Here is a 6,893-nt window from a genome sequence, read left to right as displayed (position 1 = left end):
TTTACTCGCGCCTATCAAGGGCTTTTCCTTTGTACTGTCTGTACTGACTACTGACACTTTTATAACTCCAGTTTCTTTAATACCAGATTTCCCTGCGGATGTTTTTAAGATTCCGGTCTGTGGAATAAGTATTGTGATATTTTATATGTACGTGCTAATGTACCTACAGATTAAAATGAGAGGTTTGTATTTTTGTTGAACTTAAGTTAAAATAGAGGCCATAAAGTTTATTCGCTCTGAATTTAAATTTATTGTGAACTTACCTTACTTAGGTACGAGTAACTTAAACTCAAATCATTTATTGCATTCATGTGTAGGTCTAGGTACATAGATATTACATTATGCCGCATGAAATATATGTTTAATATTATAGTAGTGTTTTTTATTGAATGGAATAAAGTGTAGGCAGGTCATACATGGAATGTTTCTTGAGCGATATATGACCCCGAAAGTAAATATTGTCATAACTCTCCTAGGTCACCCCTACCTACCTAGGTAGATAATATCGACACCAGCAATTTATACTACGCTAACTCGAAATTTGGAAAAAACTTTTTTTATGCCAAGTTGCTTAAAATGTGGGTTTACATACGTCATAAAAAAATTGAGAAGAAATATGCAAAAATAAGAAAGTTACAAATCTTATAAAACGCTAAGTAAAGGTACTTTTTGAAATCACTCGATTTATATTACGCCAACTATTATTAGCGGAGTGTGCGCGGGGATCACTTTGGTCAAAGTCCGCGCAACACTGCACTAACTCATAGTTAGCGTAGTTTAGTGCGTACGTGTGTATACTTGTTCGTTTGTAAAATGAACGACTTAGCGACTTTTACATAGTAAATACTTATGTGTTAACGTATTAATTAGTTTATTAATGGTACGTTGACTATTCTTTTTGTAAGTAAGTACATGTTCTTTATAAAAATATTGAAATATGCATCAGAAGATTGATCATGCACTACGACCTCCCGTACTACACTACGCTAACATATGTACGTTAGACGTGTATAAGATGTAACATTTTTTTGATGAATTACGTTTATATACGGCTAACTTGCGCTAAATCAAAAAATAGAAATAAGTAAGGAAATATAAATATGAGATATTACAATGAATAAATTGAATATTAAGCATACCAAATTTCAAAAAAGTATCTTAATTAATGTAAAAGTTATCACGTTTTTCCCTTTAAACGCCTCTACTGTAAAGTACGCTTTTTGAGTTAGCGTAGTATAAATTGCTGGTGTCGATATCACTGTTAATGTAGGAGGTAATAATATAATTTTATGACAGGTATATATTAACTAATCCATAAGTGGCTTTTAAGTAAATGAATTAAAACAAGCATGCTAAGATGATAATAATATTTTCACTGACAGAAAACATAGGGCTCAAATGTGAACTTCTTAAATCTTAAATGTCCAAGAGACTTTCAGCAAGGGTTATTCATAGACATAATGAAGGGGCACACTAAGAAAGGAAATGCGCCCGCGAATATAGCGGGCAAAACGTTTGTTCTTAATTAAGTACCTGAGCCTAAACTTTACTATCAAATTAATTATATCTAAGACATTTGACAAAAGGCGTCCCCACAAAGTAAGCTAGGCTTTTGTCGAATGTTTATTTGACAGAAGAAAAGCTAAACAGTTAATTAGTATATGGGTTATGTTAATTAAGCCTACTCACGCAGTACTGTGTTTGTAATTAGACGTTTCTATTCATTTATAGTCGTACGTATGTAGTTGGGGATAAAGTAATAATTTAATGTGTAAACCTAGACATACCTAGTCCAAAATTATACGTTGGTTCGTGCTTAAGACTCAATAATTACTAAAGTAGGTATTATTGGGTTAAATTCATGCTATCTTGATCAATTTCATGACGAAATACAGTGTCGCAAAATGAGTGTTTTTACAAAGTTCTTACATAGGTAGGTAGGTAGGTAGGTAGGTACGCCTGTGTCGCGACGTGAGTGCGTTCAAAATTGATAGATGCAACCTGCTTTGGCGTCTCACATTTTATGATTCGTGGGACCCACTGTTACTAAAAACATACTAATGTATCTATGATTTGTCTATGGTAGAGTCTATGGTTTGATTTTTTGACATAAGAGATTTTTCACTTTTTGGCGGTTAATTGTAACGACAAGACATTATAAGTTTTGTCCACTAAAACACGAATTTTATTTAGAAATTCATCTCAAGATTTACTTGGCAATACATACCAAATTGCGAAATACATTAGGTATCGGAATGTAACTTAGACTATCTACCGAAACAGAATTCTGATTGTTGACAATACATTATAGAAAGGCGTGCGAAATTAACCACATTTTGCGTGAATTATACGTATTGTAGATACTATGTAGGTACTTGTGTATGTAACATTTGTGAAACATATTACCGCAAGGGAACCGTGGGGGAAAGCAAGTGTATAAATCATAAGTAATTTTCATTCCAGTCACAACGGAGCGCGGTTTTTAAATTCTTGCGGCAAACGGATATCCATTATGGCGAAACACTTAGCACCATTTTAGGGGTTAAATCTAGAAACAGAATAAAAGAAAAATACCTACTTAATCTGTTTTGTTGGAAGGTTATTTTTTGTGTAAAGGTATTGACTTGAATTTTGTAATGATGAAAGTAATCTGGGAAAGTTTATTGTTACAGGTATTATAACATAGTAGGTACCTATATTTATGATTGTAAATATAATCTCCGTAGGATCAGGATTAAGGTTAGGATTTGGATAAATGAATATTCCTAACTCGAATATTTACTAAAATAACCAATATGTCAACAGCACACATTTCATTGAAAGGAATTCTTGGAAGACTATCGACATAGGTATGTACCTATAGATTCACAATTCTCAAGCAATGAAATAGCTTCTGGAAACTTCCCACACATTCGTATTCATTATAATTAAATTCATCAAACAGAAATTCCAACTATCATCATATTGAGTAAAGTTGTGTGGTTTTGTGCAAATAATGTCTTCGAATCCTGTTTAGTTTCAATATTAAAATCAATCTCGCCAAAATTGCTTTTGAGTTTTCATAAATTGTTTGAAAATATTATTGTTAGTGATTTCATAAATCTTATTGGTATTTTTTTAAGATGTCAAAATATATACAAATAGACAAAGAGACGTAGAAGTTACTGAACATAAATAAAAATACATTATTTGTTAGATTTGTATGGAGTACCTACATATTTGCAAGTTGTGCTTCTATTCCATTAGGCACACCGAGAATGCAATTCACTCGCAAGAGAACATAAGATAAACGTGCACGCTTCTTTGTATTAAAGAATTCAATGATTTATTTAAAATCAAGTTTAAAATTCCTAGTTTTTAAAACTGTAGAGTTGGTGAGAACATTTGAATAGTTCATTGTCTGAAAACTTGGAAAAGAATAGCAGTTTGAAGGGTAGGTACTTGTCTGGAAAGTGCTGAAATCGCTCCACGGGCATTAGACGCACTAGCTGCTAGCTGCCATCGACAATTCTATTGTCTCCTGTCGATTGTGCTACAATTGCAAGAACTATTTTCATTTCAACAAGTTATACATCTGTTTGCAGTATTCTTATCTTATTCTCTCGCGACGACATCCGAACAACATCAATTTTTGTCATTCATTCATTAAACTTCACCAAATAATTGTTATCTAAATAAATATGTCAATTTTAGTGGCACAGAATTACCATCTCCAAGTTTTAAGACTAGAATAAATGGGTAGAGCTTTAAGAAAACACTTGAAATGCCGTTGCTAAGTCGGCAACAAATCGGCAATATTGAGTTCGTATTAATTCAAACACTTACGCGATTACTCCCTCGATGCCGTCTGTTCTCCAGGAAGTTCGAAATTACATAATACAGCCACAAGTACCAACGTCGCACGCTCCAATTAAATTGAGTATTACATGACAGCGTGATAAGCCTTCAAAGACCGGCAGTCTAGAGCCACTGCCACCAGCTAAGATTGAGACGTCAATTCATGAATAGTGTATCGCTGTATCACATTTCTAATCGGAGACCGAATCGAATCGAACGTACATATGTATGGTAATCGATTACGGTGTATATCTGCTTAATACCTATTCACATATTTAACGTCTATTTGGCTTAACACATGAGACTATTTCTGCACTTTTCGATATGCATCCTACGCAGGTCACACCTACGCAGTTGGATTAACATGTTAAGTTTATGTAAGTGTATGCAAGGTAGTCCTTTGTAAGCTCTAAATACATATGTGGTTTTATTATAATTAGTACTAGAATAGCTATTAGACAGACGGATATTTTTTACTCTTATTCCCTGGCAAGAGAATGTTCTAACACAGACCCCAGTAACGAAACAGTTTTCCATATTTTTATAGTCCCTTACAAAGCAAAATCCCGTCGAATGAAATCAATGGGTCTCTAGTGTAGGTAGCAACTACGAGGGTTTATGTACCTAAACCAAACACATTTCAGCAACTAATTGCACCCTACATCTGTCTGAAATCTGTCTTACGTACGTAAATAATAAATTGGACCTTATTCTTAAATATAATTGTTTCATAGCTACTTAATTTCGCAAAAACGTCGCAGAAATTAAGTCACACGCTGAAGGTTCCTTGATAAATGATGGTAAATGAAGCTAATTGTGTTGCTGATTGCTGAGGGAACAAAAGCTAGGAGCTAATGTTATGTGCCAGACAGTGGGCCGGACATTACGATCTCTGGTGTTTATTCTTTTGTCGCGAAAATATAAATTGCGGAATAAAAGTAAAGTTAAACTTTCAGCAAAACGTTATTGTTCAGAAGATAACTAAATGCTGGCTCAATATCTTCAGTAATATTACAACGTTGAAGAGTTTGTTTGTTTTACCAAGTTTCGCAGTCGAGATAAAAGTTGATTTTATATATTTTTGTTCATATATTATGTAAAATGCGTTTTAGTCCTACAGTATCATGAGAGTTACTGTAGGACTAAAACTGTAGGTTTAAAACACACATGAATACGCGTGGGACAGCTCGTAGTCGGTGAAGTTTAGTTTCTTTAAATAATGTTTTTGAGTGTCTGTGAGTCAGTAACCAGCAACCAGTTTTTCCTATATGATTATACTCACCTTGTGTTTACACCGACATCTTCAAAGATTGTTTCAGAATAACAGTTCAGACAGAATAATTTGAAACGACGTAAAATAAATAAGCTGACTTACTCGCCATCTTACTATTTGTCTGATGTGAACTATATATATACTATCAACCATCGAATTGAGTATTTTTGAAGATGATTAATATCGAAGAAATACAGATATATGTAGGTACTGCTGTGTACATTATAAAATGCCTAATTTTGTAAGATAAACATTTTGTGAATGGTTTAAAAATCTAAGTATTTTATTTTTACAATGCTTGAATTCCAGCGAAGTAACTTGTATCAATTAAGATTGGACGTGTGAAGCTATCGAGGCGAGAATGGTCGACACGGCGGATATTACGGTGTATATTTCACGTTTTACAGCCCCGGATACTTGAACGGTTCCGGCTACCGCCTGCCAGTGTAACAAACACGGCTTAAGCTTAACAATATAGGATAAAACTTTATCCAGTTTATACAAAATCACATTTTCTTTGGATGCATATAAAGTGGAAACTCGAACAAACCGTTAACTCCGCAAATCCTACTTTTCCCATATTTTTTATTATTTACTCTTTTCCGAAGGATTATCTGTCTTACTTCCTGGTATCGGAGAGTTTCGAAGCGCATTTTATTCTTAGAAAATACATCGATCAAAAATACGTTTAATTAGACATACCTTGCTTAATGAAATGGAAATAATCTTGGAAAACCATAAGACGCTTGCCAAAAATTCAGTAACAATGACAAAATATTTTTCAGCAGCTTATGGAAGGTTCCTTATACTTTAATTCTGGGTTTCCAATACCCAGTCTGGGACTATCGAATCTTTGCCACGATTTCATATTCAGAAACCGTTTTAGCAACCGGTCTAAAAAATTCAAGTATATTTTGTATTTGATGATGGTTTAATGGCTGTCTTTGCTCGTCAGTCATTCGGGACACACTATTTTTTGCCGTTGACAACAGAATTTTTTGAAAAGTACGATTTACCAACGCAAAGATTTCGAGAGCACTCATCGTCACTCATCGCTGAAGACGCCGTCGAGTATTTTTGTTGTACAAGATTTAGATTTTAAATGAGGAATATTCCAAGAAATAATATTTTCATATCTTCATTCCGATTCACTTTAATCAATGAAATTGTTACTCAAGAAAGAAATCCAGGAAAAGATCTTTGTGCTAAGGTGTAGGTATTCACATAGTCTTTTCATACGTAGGCGTTTCAGTACAAATGGTATTGTTCATAAGACTATTGTATCAGCTAACTTGTTCTTTGTTACTTTTCCTCTGAATTTCCCTTATTAGTTGCTTTGTATGAGAAACGAGCGTATATCGTGTGTACAGGTTGTATTGTTCTTCAGGAGTTAAGTGTATTACTTTTAGTAAATACATAATGTAGAATGATGGTTCTAGATCGAATATTAAAGTCTTTAAAGGCACTTATGGGACTTTGAAAGTTATTTACCAAATTAAATTAGGTAGTATTAACATTTTTGTGTATTATATGGATTTTAATTATTATAATTGAATTGATGATACACGAACAAAAGTTTCAGGAGAAATTTATAAACCGCAAGAGTTATTAAAATAGCTGATAGTTAACGATCAGGTACTTTATATTGTTATTTTAATAAACAGCACTAAAAGTTTAAGTAAGCCTCTTAAACAGATAGAGCAAGTTTATTGTTTTATTGTTCTAGGTTTAATTGTGTTTATTGTAACTTCGGGACCGTTAAAGGTTATCTAGCAGAAAATAT

This window comes from Spodoptera frugiperda, chromosome 23, assembly GCF_023101765.2.
Source record: "Spodoptera frugiperda isolate SF20-4 chromosome 23, AGI-APGP_CSIRO_Sfru_2.0, whole genome shotgun sequence".
In the NCBI taxonomy this organism is placed as follows: domain Eukaryota; kingdom Metazoa; phylum Arthropoda; class Insecta; order Lepidoptera; family Noctuidae; genus Spodoptera; species Spodoptera frugiperda.
Note: the sequence above shows the minus strand (reverse complement) of the source record.